We start from the raw sequence: 17,048 nt of genomic DNA on the forward strand, positions 1-17,048 counted from the left end.
CCTTTTGTGTCTTGCCCTCCTTGTGCAAGGTGTCAATGGTCATCTTTTGGACAACTGTCAAGTCAGCAGTCTTCCCCATGATTGTGTAGCCTACAGAACTAGACTGAGAGACCATTTAAAGGCCTTTGCAGGTGTTTTGAGTTAATTAGCTGATTAGAGTGTGGCACCAGGTGTCTTCAATATTGAAACTTTTCACAATATTCTAATTTTCTCAGATACTGAATTTGGGATTTTCCTTAGTTGTCAGTTATAATAATCAAAATTAAAAGAAATAAACATTTGAAATATATCAGTCTGTGTGTAATGAATGAATATAATATACAAGTTTCACTTTTTGAATGGAATTAGTGAAATAAATCAACTTTTTGATGATATTCTAATTATATGACCAGCACCTGTATATTACGTCTTGTAAAAGGGGCATTATAGGTCCCCTTTAAAAAATAACATGTCCATAGCACAAACAATGCGGGTTATACTAGCTGAAGTTTAATAGATGTTTGTTTAGAACTCTATCCCTAAACATGAACAAAAGCAAAAGTGATGCTTGCCATAGCAGCCACTAATTAAGGTTAAAAACACTGTTTTCTAGAGTTTACTGTGACACAATATACTCCTAACTAGAAGAACATGAGTCCTTTAGTGTCTTACTTATTACAGGCTTTGAAATTGTAGCAACATTTCCATCTTCTGAGAATCCTTATTCTTAGTCTGTCCCATGCTTTCTCAGTATCCTCTAAGCTGACTCATGTTCTGCTTCACTGCCGCTTCAGGTGCTCAATTTCTTTCTCCAGGATAGAGCAAGTTGTTCCAGCATGACTATGTCTTACACATATGTTATCAGCCTTTGGGGCTTGGTGGCAGCCTCGCTGTGTTCCAGTAATCTTAGCCTCAGACGGGCCACACATTGTCTGTTCGCTGATTGTCTGATACAGTACATACTGGTCAAAAATCTCATCAGATTTTTATTCAGCAAGGGCACAAAATTTACATTAAAAAATGTAAGCATTAGAAACATTTGACCAAACACAAAAATCTGACGAACCCATACTTTTTAGCTGTAGCGTAAATATGAAACAAGCTCAAGCTGATTGATTTACATTTGAGTCAGGCGAATTTCTTTCTTTCTAGGCCAGAATAAGACGCTAATGTGCACCAGACCTTTTGTCGTTTAGTCAAAATTCTGTCTATGCTACACCACTATCCCAGGGAGCAGATTCACAAATGTTACATGGCCCCTAAGTATGCACATACCCCAATCCGAGCACAGCCAAGCCTCAAACGATGACACAAAACTACATTTTCAGGGAATGTGATCACAGAGAGGGAGCGAAAGAAGAGGGAAGCGTACAGAGACTGCAAGTGTGGCTGCCTTTTTATCCAGTCTAGATCTTCTTTATTGAGAAAAGTCTCAGTAATAAGACAGGGGAGGAGAGGAGGTAATGAGAAAAGAAGCCTATGAGGAATCTCGGCACTCCTTCCCTCTAAAACGCTTTTCCCTTAGATAGCGCCTCATTCTTCTAGGCATGTCTCGGTGGTATTGCACAGCTCTGCTCTTCTCGCTCTGCATAACGGCTGAGGGGAAGTATTATCGCCTCTTACCCAGAATGCTTTGCAACTCGTTGGCCCTTCTAAAAAGATCTCACTCATGCAGAATAGACTGTCTAGGAGAGGGAATGACTGTTTAGAGATTCGAGGTGTTAAGGGCATATTATCTCTCTCACACACAGCACATATACACACTCCCTCTGTGACTGTCCTGGTCCCCCACTTGATTGATTTAATCTCTCCACGTCTCATTCTCTTGTTTAGTGCTAATCGAATGTAATTCCTCGGCTCTCCTTCTTCATCAAATCCTACATTACAGGGCTGAGGTGTGGCGGCCAGGGACACAGACCCGGATATCATTATTATATTAATATGGCTGAATGTGAGGCCACACTTCATTTGTCTTCCAGGCTGGCGGATCTTTAGAAAGTGGTCAATAGCCTTTGCCGAGACCTCTTTATTGTGCGAGAGGAGAGGAGAGCCAGGCTATGTTGGGGAATGAAATGACTCATAAGACAGAATATTGTCCAGATTAATCAAGAAACTGGCAGCAAACCTGCAACTGCCTCCACCCCCATGTCTCTCTTTCTGTGTATCTCTCTCCCCGTTTCTGTCTCCCTCCCGAGTCTTCTCCCCATGATTGATGGCAAGATATGGCTTCTCCGCTGAGGATCCGGATGAGTTGGACCATGTATTCTAGTATACATCCCACTGTACCACTTCACATACATGCTCATTAAAATAAACAAGCATGCTCATATAGAAGGAGAGATGGATGCTCTGTTTTTCTCTTAACGATCTGTCTTACACACACTGGCTGTCAGAGCCACTAAATTTGGCATAGAATGCTGGCATGTCAAGAGCTGTCCGTGGTGCTGAAAACTTCTTAAACTGTTATCCAGGCACTCCAAAAAGAAGTACACTTTACAGACTTTATGACGAGCTTTGAAATCTCTCCATTATTTACATGTTGACCACGGCACACACGTTGTGCTTTAAAAACTTTTCCATTTTCTGACTTGATCTAATGAGGAAAAGTTGAACTCCCTCATCTCTTCTCTTTCTTTGTTTGTGGCCGCTAGGCTGGTGTAAATTAGCCCGAGGCGTGAGGCAGACTCTTCCTTTTTGTCCGGACAGGCGCCGCTCTCCATTTATTAATTCATAGACGGTTGTTTGTGTAGCCACACCAAATTTCTGCTGGAGTCTGCGCGACACTGACCGCACACTTCCCGGGCTCAGAGTAATGTATATTTAACATTGCTTACGCTCCCAGACAGAGTCATTTATGAGACTTAGCTTCATTAGACTGTTTTAACAGATGGGGACATTAATACAGCCCGTGTTTGCTTGTGTTTGTTATTGCCGGATTGTTTAGGGTGCTGAATACACAAAAGAGAAATGATGGTGTATTGATTTCCAGGCCGTGGGATTAATGTCTGTTATGAGCTGCCGATGTGGTAAGTTGAAAGTTTATGCTGTCGCATGGATCAGCAGCTGAGTATTGATTGAGAATTCTTCGGACTTGTGGCTTGAAGCTACTGTAAGAGAACAGGTGAGTAGGAGTTTGACTGTTTGAGTCTGGTCGCTGGCCCTGGATGTGTGAATTATACAGTATAAGAATATTTGGATGCTGGTAATGAGCTTTTTGAGTTTGAGCTACAAACAGCAGCTTTAGAATGTGAAGGGCAAGAGTGTGTCTTGCTTTAAAATGCACACGTACACACATGGATCTCAGTCCAGGGCTGTGCATTAATATTCAGACGCTGTTCATTCACACGCCCTCTTGACTCATCCAGCTTTCTGCACTGATTCAGGTCATATATGCTGCAGAAGCCCTGTATAAAATAACAAATATTATATACGTGCCTTCAGCCAGCTGAAAGTTAACATCTTGAAACTATAAAATGTAAATGGCTAAACTAGTCTATATGTTTATAGGTGATTTTGTGGTTTGTCCACCTCCTGCATGTGGCCAGCTGCCAGTGAATATTTTGACCTGAGTAGAGTAAAATTTAGGTTCTGCAAACTATGTCCCATTGCTGTTTCTTGCCACTTCAGCTGATATTTTCTCTGCATTTCCATAGTTTTTTTGGAGAATAATGTCTCTAAGGTGCAAATACTGACTGAGCTTGTCGACATAGTTTATATAATCTACATTATAGAAGTTTTTTTTATTATAATCTTATATTTTAAAAAAAATATTTTTTACAGATATTATGATTTTTTTAGTTATGAATGTCAGAAAGTTTTCTCAGGGTTACTCCGTTTTATTTGAGCAAAATGTGCTTATTTATAGGATATAAAGGATAAAAAATGTGATATTTTTAAAAGCTTACTGACATTTTCAAATGTGTATATGTATATACTAATTATTTTGAATAATATATATATATATATATATATACTTGAAGCCCTTTAAATTATATCATAATAAAACATTTTTAGAAATTGATTGTTCAGCATAGAATAAATATATCAAAGTCATTGTCTGTATTTTTAAATATCTTAATATATCTACACAAAAAATAAATAAAGCAAATACAGAAACTTTCACATGACATGAATCTTCACCATGATCAGACATTAAGAATTCTGTTTCTCTCTGTTCAGGCCTTCTCTCAAGTTCAGACCATTATTCGTGTTTTGGCACATGGTTTCAGTCACCCGCAGAGCTGCTGTGTCAGTGCTACATAAGGCCACATCAGAGTAGAGCACATGGGACCTCCTCTATAACAATCCCCTCATCCGTAAACATCAGCGTCTCCCTCTCCCACACCTGCCTCCACCTGCTCTTCATCATAGCAGCGGTCCAATTTCCCGTCATTGTGCGTCAGCTGTCCCAGTAGCCCGCTCTCTCATCTCCATCCATCTCGGCCCACAGCCTCTGTCATACACACTCTCAGACTCACAAAACACCCCTCTTACACACAATCCACGTGTACCGTGTACCCATTCTCACACACTTAGCATATTAAACACATTTCTATTCATGATGCTTAACATTATTTATCCTAGTTGGACATGTCCCTAAATCAAAATCCTTCAAGATCAGTCTGTTTTTAGAGTTATGTTTAGAGTTGGACCCAAATTCTTGCAAACAGTTCTTGCTATGCAATCCCAATTTCATGCACTGTTGCATTCTGAAATGAGCCGCAAGTATGTGTTACACTGTCAGCATTGCCACAAGGGGCGCTATAGCTGACATAATCTTAATCATAATCTTAATGTTTTTCTATGGTTAGTTGTCTTGTTCCGGTCAGCTTCTGATATGACACAGGTAACAGTCGTTAATATTCAATTTATGGGCAACAGCAACTTCATAATGCATGTTACGTATCTGCATTCTGTATATTCATGGTCTTAAATGGATAGGTAACCCGAAAATTTTAATTCTGTTCTGTTCTGTTCTGTTCTGTTCTGTCCTGTACTCACCCTATTGTTATTTCAAACCTATAAGACCTTTTCTTCTGTGAAATGCACAATAAGATATTTTGAGAAATGTCCCCCCAGTGTTTTATTGTCCATACACTGAAAGTCAGTGGGGTCCAATGTTGTTTTGAGCCACTTTTATTTTCATTGTTTGATACAAAATAGTTGAAACTTAATTTAAAAAAAAAAAAAAAAAAAACTTAATTTGTGTTCCCCAGAAGAACTAAAGGCATACAGATTCGGAACGACATGAGGTGAGTAAATGAGCAAACTTCCATTTTTGGGTGAACTATTGTATCCTTTAAGTGGCTTAATCACACAAACATTTCTGTCAGCTTTAGCGTTAAATAAGAGAGTTCACCCTAAAAAGGAAAATTTTGTCAACATTTACTCACACTCATGTTGCCACAAACTCATAATGCTTTGGTTAACCTTTAAAACACATTTTTTTTTTTTAAGTGAAAGCTGAGGTTTTAGTCCATTCATTGAAAGTTAACCAAAACTTAGAAGTTCAAAAAGGACATAAAGGAATCATAAAACAAATCCATATTAATCAAAGGAATTAATCCAAGTCTTGTGAAGAAATACAATCACTTTAAATGATGAACAGATTTAATTTAGGCTTTTATTCACATATGACACACATACATCGAGCACATCACATATGGTAAATATGGAAGCTCAAACATGCATGCATGATGCACGAAAATCAGTGAGCGCACGTGACGCACACACAAGCTTCTGATCATATGTGATGCGCTTTATGTATGTGTGTTTATACAAGAATAAAAGCTTAAATCAGATTGATTTGTTTAACAACATCTTTATAACCTCTTGGGGCTTTCTGAATTTTGGTTCCTTGGACTTTAAATGGAGGTACAGAAACCTCTCTGGTTTCATTAAAAATATCTTCATTTGTGTTCAGAAGATTAACCAAGTCTTTGGAATGACATGAGGGTGTGTAAATTTTTGGGTTAACTATCCCTTTAAGAATAATGTTATGTGAGATGAAGCGTGTGTAGGCAAAAGTAACGTATTTCAACTTTTCACACTCTCTTCCCTTCACTCATCACACACTCTTCTCCTCCTGACCCCATCAGCTCTTCGATCAGGTCAGAATGTTGCTCTCCCATTGAGAGAGACTTCCTTCATATTAAGGGTCACTGACCAGCAGCAGAGTAAACGAAAATGAACTTTTTCTTCTTTCTGTCTCCATCTTTGTGTCTTGGTGCTGTGGGCCAGTGTGTATCTGAGGCTTCCTCTGACCTAATCCTTTCCAAACAAACTTTTAGGCTGTTTTGCATACCACTTTCCCCATTATCCTTGATTTATCCTGCATGTCACTCCTTATGCTCCATACAGAAGCCATTCACATGGACACTGAGCTGAGAGAGAGAGAGAGAGAGAGAGACAGGATGTGAGATGGCTGCTTAATAATTCAGAGCTCTGTGAAAGGGCAGGAGTCTGCCAGTGAGCCAAACTGACATTCAGCCAGTTATTGAGCGCCGGCCGCTGGCAGCCGTGTGTGTCCAGCCGTTTCCCTCTGTGCGTCTGGGACATTAGAGTGGGAGATTGACCTGCCTTATTGTGTTAATCCAACTCTTACCTATAGACTCAGCAGCCCGCATCACACGGCACTGATGGCGCTTCATGGACCGCAGGTTACGTGGGCGTCTGAGCGTGATCACTGCTTTTCTATTAGGACACTGTCTAGAGAGACTTGGGAACGCTACGCTCTGTTAGCTGGTTAACTTGTTTTTGTGTGTGCACATGTTGGCCAAGTTTACACCTGGTATTAACATCAGTTTTGGACAAACCATTTGAAACAGGATGCCACAGGACTCAACAATAAGTTTTATTTTTCTGCTGACTCAGTAGTTTAAATTTTCACTTACACTGCCAACACTTTCAATGAATTTTCAATTTTTACTTTTAGCAATGCATTTTAGATTTTAGATACGCTAGAAATATTTATTTAATTTAATAATACTTATTTTTCCCACTTATTAAGTTTTTGTAACATTAACAACACTAACTTAACATTGTTAAGTCTGAAAATAAATACATTTTTTAAATCTTCCTGAAATATTTAAAAAATATATATATTTATTTTTGTGTGTGTGTGTGTATATATATATATATATGTTGTTCATAAAGAGAAAAAAAATAAATGTTTTAATATTTTCTAGATTTTTACATTAAATGTTACATTCATTACAAAGCATTTTTTGTTCATAAAAATTTGTGCAACAGTTGGAAATTGCACAACTATAAACTCCATTAATTAATAAACATATTTTTTGTGTTTTTGTGTCAGAAAACAATGATGTACAATGAAGAACATTACTGATTTGTAGTTTTTAGCTGCACGTAAATCTTTTATAACTGTTCTTGATGAAGTCTATATTATGTCAGTTTTGCTAATTCGACAAAACCTAAATTATGTTAACCAGTTAGATAACATTACCTAGGTGACAAATTGACAATTCAGGCAAATTTACAAGAACAATTTAGAATACATAATGGAAAAGCAAACATTTTAATTTGCAACAAATTGATATACAAGGTCAATGAATGTAAAATTAGCTTCCTTCAAGTCAGGAGACGTGTTTTTTCTACCATGTGTCACAGCTGATCATACTGATGAGATCACCAGTAACATATCTAAATACCAGGTGTAAACAGGGCCTGCGTCTGTCCCTCAGAGGCGAGTTGGCACATTTCAGGCCTGTCCTGCTTTAGATTCATGTTTTCTAAAGCAGCCTGTGCAATCAATGCCAGGGACAGGCCTGTGTGATTGGGCCCAGGCTGTGGACCTTTTTGATGCGCTGCCTCTAATTTCTCTGAGTGTGTATGCGCAAGTGTCAGATGACAGCAGGCTGTGAGCAAAGACAGATCAATAGGACACAGTACGGCCAGTTGGCAGACAGCCGCGTTTATGAGAGTGTTCGCGGCTGGCCGTTCGCGGGGTGTGTTTCGGGAGTGAGCTGAACTGCGCTGTGACGTTTCGACACATAACTTGCGTTGCTGCGGCTAATGACCAGAACTGTCACATTTGTCCGGCACTGATTACACATCAGAGGCCCAATTAGCTCTGGTTGAGTCTGACATTCTGATTTCCTCATCACAGACATCCCAGATAGAGAAGACAGAAAAAATAAAGGAGATGGAGAGGAAGGGGAGGGTAACGTTGTGAAGGTGATGTTTTTCCACCCCAAATTCAAGTCTATTCACTGTCATATCGATCTAAAGCCCGTCATACAAGCCCAGGCTCATCAACATACAAAGCAGTGCTCTGAATCCAATTTCTGTAATTGGCAATTTCATCGTGCAGATCTGTTTCATCAGTTCAGGAATTTGGCCCGTCCCAAGGGGAGGAAACAGCTCCGTCTGACTGAGAGAGCAGTGGTGAGATCAGCGGCCACTCTGTTATGTGACTATAAGGATAATAAGGAGACATGTTGTGGCTTTATTTGACTGCACACGGTTCTTGTAAGGTCTGATTTTATGATGTGACTACATAAACAAATAGCTCTGAACAAGAATGGAGAAAGGCACACCTCTGCCTCTAGCCTCTGCTTTATGCCTCTAATTTTGGCTAATTTACTCCCATTTTAGTGAAATCCTCTGTAGGCCTGCTTGTGTAATGTGAGGTATTGTGTAGGTCTAATTTTAATTTGATGGAAGGCAATATGGAAGTGTAATCTGATTGGAAAATGTTGTGTAGGCCTGATTTCATTCTTGAGGTGATGTGTAGATCTAATTTGAAATCTGTAGGTTTTGATTTTGGATGAGATCTTGGTCTAAATCTATTTCTTTCTTTCTCTTTCTCTTTCTCTTTCTCTTTCTTTCTTTCTTTCTTTCTTTCTTTCAAATATTATTTTAATATATATTTTTTAATATTTTATATATATATATATATACTGTATATATATTAATAGCTGATTGAGCAATATGTTCAGTTCTTTGGTCTTTTTAAAGTTGACTTTTCTTTCCTTCACTTTTCTTTCCTTCACTGTTTCTTTCCTATACACTGTTTTATTTATTTGTCATTTGCCTCAGAGTGTAGTGCTGAGAACAAGAGAAAAGGATTTTGTCTGGACAGTGCTTGTGTTTCTGTGTGTGTGTGTGTGTGTGTGTGTGTGTGTGTGTGTGTGTGTGTGTGTGTGTGTGTGTGTGTGTGTGTGTGTGTGTGTGTGTGTGTGTGTGTGTGTGTGTGTGTGTGTGTGTGTGTGTGTGTGTGTGTGTCTCTGTAAGGTGATGATTTCATCAGGCAGAGATCAGAGATTCAAATGAGCATTGTAAATCACACACCATTAATGAGCTGCCTTGTAAATTAGCAATGCAGGGTGTGTCAGAGCTGGAATTGGGAGGGGGGGGAGGGGGGGTTGGTTGCCACATGGGGACACATAAACTACCTCCACAGGGCTATTTACTGCCACCATAACCGTACTCAGAACCTGAGTCTGGCACACTGCCCTACACCCAGAGAGCTTTGATGGCCTTTTTCACTGGTCCATCTCCATCGCTCATTAGAATGCCTGGGGGACCGTCTGTGCTCTTTGCACCCTCACAAATGATAGAGGATGATAAAACAGAAGGCTTTGGGCCTTTGGTGTTACTCTCCGAGACCCATAGCCAAGCTTGAACAGAATCTGTGCAGATTTGGAACAACCATCATTCAAAAAGTCCTATATATCTTATATATATACATACATATACACAGTGCTGCAAGTTATGAATAATTTTAACAAAATAAGAGGAATCATACAATATGCATGTTATTTTTTATTTAGTACTGTCCTGAGTAAGATATTTTACATAAAAGATGTTTACATATAATCCACAAGACAAAAAAAAAAAGCCCTCTCAAAAGTTTGTGAACCCTTGATTCTTAAAATTATGTGTGGTTACCTGGATGATCTACAACCTTTTTTTTGTTTTTTTGTTTTTTGTTGTGATGGTTGTTCATGAGTCCCTTGTTTGTCTTGAACAGTTAAACTGCCCAATGTTCTTCAGAAAAATCCTCCAGGTCCCGAAAATTCTTCAGATTTCCAGCATCTTTTGCATATTTGAACCCTTTCTGTATGATTTTGAGATCCATCTTTTCATTTGGACTTTTGAACAGGATAAAGATGTCCACATTTTTCATATTTTGTTTAAATATCTTTTTTTTTTCATTGAGTACTGCCCTTCGGAAGCAACAGCAACTTAAATTTTTGCCAGAAGACAAATTAAGTACAATATTCCTTGATCTTCAAATTCAAATGGTTTTCACCCCCCGGCTCATGCATCATGTTTCCTTCTGGAGCATCGGTGAATGTTTGAACCTTTTTTACAAGTTGTGTTTGAGTCCCTCAATTGTCCTCAGTGTGAAAAGATGGATCTGAGAATCATAGTCAGTGCTGGAAAACTGAAGAATTTTTGGGACTTGAAGGATTTTTTTGAAGAATATTGGGCAGTACTAAATGAAATAGTACTGCTCAGGACAAACAAGCGACTCAACCATCACAAAACATAAAAACAGTCATAGATCATCCAGGTAACCACACACAGTATTAAGAATCAGTGGTTCGCAAACTTTTGAATTGGGCCATATTTATAAATTCAGCTATTTTTTTGTCTTGTTGACTTTATGTAAACATTGTTTATGTAAAATATCTTACTCAGGACAGTACTAAATAAAAAATGACATGCATTTTGTATGATTCCTCATATTTTGTTAAAATTATTCACATTTTCACAGATTCTGCAAGTGGTTCACAAACTTTCAAGCAGCACTGTATATGGGTCATTGACAAATAAGGTTTTTAAAAGTGTAAAAAAAAAAAACATAATGGAGATATAATTAATTTAGATGTTTTATTAAATGTTAGCAATGAGATTATGTGGTTTTTATAATCAATTAACACTGCTTTTATTATTTTTTACAAGATGGACAAAATTTGAAACCAAAAAAGTCATTCGTTTTAACCAAAATTTCGGTTTTACCAAATGACACTTTTGGTGATACCGAATAGCGATATTTTCAAACAGTACTAATAGGCTGATATCTAGCTAGCTAGCAAAAGGACAATCAAACATTTTATATTTACTGAAGTATAACTTTAAAACTATTACAAAATTTTCCATGTTTTATAGTTGTTGTTTCGGGACATGCGTATATGCAAAAAATGAATTTTTCAAATAGTTAAAAGAGAGTTAGTTACTTTGCTTCATGACCATGTGGTCCTTTGCAGGTGTCTGAATGATGTCACATCCTGTCACATGATATTGACTGCATGACTTGATCCAAAACGGTCCCTTTATATTGGTTACTCCAAATGACATCAATGAAATTCATTTTTCCAGACATTCTTTATCTTAACAAAGCAACGACTTCTACACATAATTTTAATACCATTTTGCACTATGTTGATTTATGATGTTATACAATCATGACAGAATAAAAAATACATACATGTATTACATTTTAATATATTTTTATCACAAATGAAATGGCTGTATTGGCCTTTGGACAGTTAATCCGAACACTTAAAAACATTTATATGTAGCAAAATATTATTTTAAAACCTTTTGAATTCAATAGGAGATCTAGGTGTACAACCTTACATACTTTGGATGTCATATCTTTGTTTTTTATTATTATTATTATTAAGGTCTTTGGACAAAAAAATGACCCGTCATTTACCGATTATATATATTCTTCAGAAAAAAAAAAAATATATATATATATATATGTTATATATATATATATGTTTGCTTATTTATTACTGTATGCTATAAGCTCAATGTTTAACACATTTAACTATGTTTACATTCATTTTACACAATTGTGTTTATTTTCCACTAAAAATCATCGAAAAAATTCAGCCTGAGTCGTTTTTCTATTCTTGTTCTCCAGCAGATCTTTTTTTTTTCTGTGTCTTCATCTCGTTAATGATGACAAAGAGGAAGAGGATGTCCTCAGTCATTCGGGCCTGTTTGGGTCCCACCAGCTGCCATAACATCCAGAATTGTATCAAGATAGCACCTGCTGTCTCTCAGAATGAGGTGTCTGGAAAACATTGACGCTTTGCGATGGTAATTGTTTTGTGGCCAAATCGATAGCATGAATGGAACAATCAAACACGTGCCAGGTTCCTGTTCTGAGTGGCTGGTGGGGGAGCCGGGCCTTTAAAAGAATCTTTCCGTCAGGCTTTTGTGCATCTCTGAATCTGTCGACACCTTACTTTCTGTTCTAGTCAGAGGTATTGATTCCTCAGGCGACAAAGGCTTAGCATTTCTGTGTGCGTGTCTCAAATGTGTGTGCATCCTGCACCGAGTGACAATGTAGCTGGGGAGCACAGATATGAAGGGACATAGGAACTCTGTGAAAAGTCAGCTTGACTCATTATTATTAATTATTTGACTATCACCCAGTATCCAGCCTGGCTGCTTAAAAATTGATTTATGTTTTCTTTTTTTCTTTATACTATAAAAAAAAAAAAAAGTATGTATATTTCTCCTTACACCAAGCAAAGTGACATTTTTGAAATGTAATGATTATTTCCAGAATACTTTTTATTTATACTGAGCAAATCAAAACACCTAAAACACCTGATTATTTTTATTTAAGCTTTTTATGATTATATTTTTGGGGGAAAATTGTATATAATAATAATAACAAATATTTTATAATGGTTGTATTTAATAATCTTTTTTTAATCATTAGTTATAATTAGCAAGAAGAATTTGGGGGAAAATAATCATATATTGAGTTTTAAACTTGACTCGATGCAATTTATTTATTTATTTATTTTATTTATTTTTTTTGCAAAAATTTGACACACAGGATTATTTCTATGATTATTATGATTCAATTTATTGGGAATAACCATAATAATAATATATCTGAAAATGACCATAATCATAAATGCTTATAAATGTATTTCAGAAATAATCCTATTTTGGAGGAAGTTTTACCAGTGTTCTCACCACATGACCAATAAGAATTTATTGCTTTACACTGTATAAATGATGATTTCCCGAAATGTGGCTTTACAAAGTTTGTTTCTAAAAAGTGTTACATTGAATGCTACACCCCTGCATGTGCAGTACATGTATATGTGAGTATACTACAAAAATGTCAGAGGCCTGCAGACATATACATTGCTATTTTTTGCCATGGCCCCTGAAGCAGAGCGTCTTTAATTCGGCGGGCTTTAAATATTGCATGACTTCCTGATGGCGGTGGCAGTCAGAGGCTTGGCTGCTCTGGTATTAACCTGTCTGTATAAATCAGGAACCCTCCCAGGCCTGCTCTCTGCTCTCCCATCCTTCCCTCTATTCCCTCCCATCTCTCATTTGTCCATCTCAACTCCGGGTCGATCTGATCATGGGGCCCCTCTAATCCTGCGCCAGGGGCCCGAACATCAGCGCTAGGCAGGTGACAAATAGTTTTTTAATTGCCTGCACCAGAAAAAGCATTAGTCTAGTCCCCTTCCTTGGTAGGGGCGGGCAGGACGTGCGCGTAATAATAATAGCCAGGCCGACGCCTCCCTGCCGCCTATTTTTAGACTGGGTATTTTGAGGGCTCGGACAGTGTATGTGTGTGTTTGTGTGTGAAAGAGGGAAAAAAAAAGAGTGTTTAGACAGGGGAAATGGAGGTGCGGCATTAGATCCTCCGTTCCGTGAGCCAACCAACACCCAGCGCCGCTCTCCCAGCAGGCACATGCACACGCTTTCCTAAGCCTGCCTGAAATGAAAGGAAATACTGTGTGTGTGTTTGGTGTGCTGAAGAAGCCTGATGAAGCTGTCCAGTTTATGTAGCAAGCTGCACACTCCTGCTGCTTTGGCTTGGTTTGTGCTTAGTGTTGAGATATGGTATTGATTTTTTTCTCCTTTATCCTCTCTGTCTCTCTTTCTTTCTCTCTCTCTTTCTCTGTCCCTCTCGCTCTCTCTCATCAGTGCCCTTGCCATATCTATGTAAGATATTGGCTCAGCATTTGCTGAGCCACACACAGTAGCGTGTGTGTTCGTAGGGCGACACTGACCCCATCCGTTCAGATGGAGAAGACTGGGGTGGGTGGAGACGCAGACATCTGTGAGAACACACAAATTACGTATGTTTGGCATGTGTGTTGTGTTTGGGTGCATATGCTTGTGCAAGCAGTCAAATACATATAAGTAAGCTTGTTTCTATCTTGATATCACAGTTTGTGTGAGTGATGGTGGATTAGCAGCAGTATGAATGTTTAGCCTGAAGCCTCTCCGTTTCTGGGACTGAATCTCAGCATGAGTTCGGCTCACTGCAGTTCTGAGGATCCTTAGATCTGCTGTCCTCTTCCCACAAAACTTTCTCTCTCTCTCTCTGTCTCTCTGACCCTTTTTCACACACATGCTTGCACACATGAAAATAGCACACCATCCTTTCAATGATCTCATGAACCTCTAGACTCCATCGCTCTCTGTCGCTATAGCCCTTTATTTTCACTCTCGTTTCAAATTTTCATTTCACTCTCATCATTTACTCACCTTCATGTTGTCATGTTGTAAACCTGTATGACTCTTCTGTGGAACATGAAAGTAGATATTCTGAAAAAATTGGTCCCCATTGACTTTCAGTGTATGAACAAAAACATTCTTCAACATTCTTCATTCTTTCTGTTCTGCAGAAAAAAAGAAAGACATACAGGTTAGAAATGGAACAAAACTCAATTTTTTGGCTTGTTTATCCCTTTAATATATTTGAAATGAAAGTGAAGATAAATAAGGGTTAGTGAAAGTAAGCTTAAAAAAAAATCTAAAGTGGGCGATATTCTTGACTTGATTTGTGTGAGTATAAGACTAAAATTAAAGTTGTTATACACTGATAATCTTCCCATCAAATGAGCTATTAAAGGGATAGTTCACCCCAAACTGAAAATTATTCATGATTTACTCACCCTCAAGCCATCCTAGGTTTATATGCCTATCTTCTTTCACACGAGCACAGAGATATATTTAAAAATATCCTTTCTTTCCAAAGATTTATAATGGTAGTGAACAGGGGGCCTGTTTTGAAGCCAAAAAAAAAATGCATCCATCCATTATAAATATAATCCATACAGCTTCAGGGGGTAAATAAAGGCCTTCTGAAGCGAATAAATAGATAAATATCCATATTTAAAACTTCATAATCTAAACTAGTTTCCGGCAGATGACCGTACGCATACTATGCAAGTCAACTTGCGCCAAATGAGTAACCCCCTGACGCGATGTATGACGCAGGATGTAGGAATAGCGGAAGCAAATAGGGCTGTGCAACAAGTTTCTCAAATTTCTTGTTTTAGACTTCTAGTTTGTGAAAGGTGTTTTGTTTTGCTCTATCCTCTGTGCTTCCGCGTTTGTCATTGCGTCATAGCATATGGCCGTCTGCCGGAAGCTAGTTATTTCACTTTATAAAGTTTTAAATATGGATTTTGTTTTTTTATTTATTTATTTTTTTTTACAAATACCCATCGCTTTGTTTCAGGAGGCCTTTATTAACCCCCTGGAGCCGTATGGATTATTTTTTATGATGGATGGATGGATGATTTGTTTTGGGGCTTTCAAAACACACCCCCTGTACACTACCATTATAAATGTTTGGAGAGCCAGAAACCACCACAACCGGATCATTGAGTCTGTGTGAGTTTAACTTGAGAATCACATCAGTCTCACTAGTTTTGTGCACCAATCTGACTCAAGAATGATTCCTTCATTAAAACGGACGTCTCTACTTCTCTAATGCAATCTGTTCCTCACACAATCCTGTTGTTCTCTACAGCACACGACACAAGTCATAAAAAAGTGCTTATAACTGTCCATCTTTTTTGAAGTTTAAAACCAGAACATACTTCAAAAGTTCTGTCATATCTGTTGTAATTGTATTTACATCAATAAATGTGGCATCTGCTTTAATGTCACTGGTTAAAGTTGTCTCTCTAGCTGCCGGCCACAGAAAACACTTCCTGACCATATCATTGCAGAGAGGCCACTGACTCAACGCAGACCCTGCAGCAGTGTTGAGGAGACCTTTTACCAGCCATTTACTCTCTTCCCTTCAGGGAGCGGCCCGTCCTCACACACACGCACACCTTTTGTTATCCTGGCATTTGGCATATGATCAGAGTGTGTCTGAACACAAGACAATCTGTTATGGAGTTGTCACTTTTAGATGGTGTCCTTGAAACTGGTCCAGGGATTGTCCATCTGACCTTTGACTTCAGTAGACAGCACTTTTGTATGGCTACCATCCAAGCCCAATCCGATTTGATCCAACCAGATGCGATATGTGTTTGTTAAAGCCCTCACATGCCTGTACAAAGCACCGATGACCCAGAAAGCTCTCGCCAGGGTGACGAAGGGTTAAATCTGCCTCCGCCCTTCTACTTTCCCTGCCCTGCCAGCTGTTCCTACTCCTCCACACCTTTCCTCTTTTTATCCACTGCTCCCTGCAATCCACAGTACCTCTCAGACCAGTAAATGAAAGCTCATTTGCAAGTTAGATAAATCCTTTGAATGTATTATGGATGTAAACAAATTAGCCCGTAGGCCCCAGATGATACCAAATGGAGCGGAGGTCTCTTCCTGCGGTGGTTTCCTGCACATGCTCAGTAGCTTGATTGATGCTTTTTCTTCTGCCTTAATTATTTCAGTACGAACTGATTCTCTCCGTATGAGGCAGGTGCGTTGTTAAAGTAATGCTCTTTAATGCTACCTCTGTAACACTCCCTGCTGAGTCCTTCCTCTCTTCATCAATTCATAACAAGAGCACTCAGCCAATTAAAACGGACCGGAGAGGGGAGAAGAGAGCGGTGTCGTGCTGAATCTGTTTATCCACAACGATGTTTGTGGTCAGTGCCGTTCACAGAGCAAATTGAAGTTGTTGTTTTGTTTTGTTTCTTTTAGCACCACATTACTAGCTAATTTAGTTTCTGATGATGATTAGTGCTGGTTGTAAGAGCCACTAAAACTACAAAAAAAAACTTAATTATTAATGTTTGTCACGTTTTAAAAGTTCAGAATTCATGCTGTTCTAAACCTCAATTACTTTCTTCTGTGGAACA

At 38.4% G+C, this 17,048-nt stretch overlaps 1 protein-coding gene across 1 annotated transcript in view; it reads left to right on the plus strand.

Moving 5' to 3' along the window:
* The window catches only part of camta1a (calmodulin binding transcription activator 1a), a 443,175-nt gene that overhangs the window by 348,269 nt on the left and 77,858 nt on the right, over positions 1-17,048 (plus strand). The gene's annotated exons all lie outside the window — the stretch shown is intronic.

This window comes from Chanodichthys erythropterus, chromosome 20, assembly GCF_024489055.1.
Source record: "Chanodichthys erythropterus isolate Z2021 chromosome 20, ASM2448905v1, whole genome shotgun sequence".
NCBI classification, from domain to species: Eukaryota; Metazoa; Chordata; class Actinopteri; order Cypriniformes; family Xenocyprididae; genus Chanodichthys; species Chanodichthys erythropterus.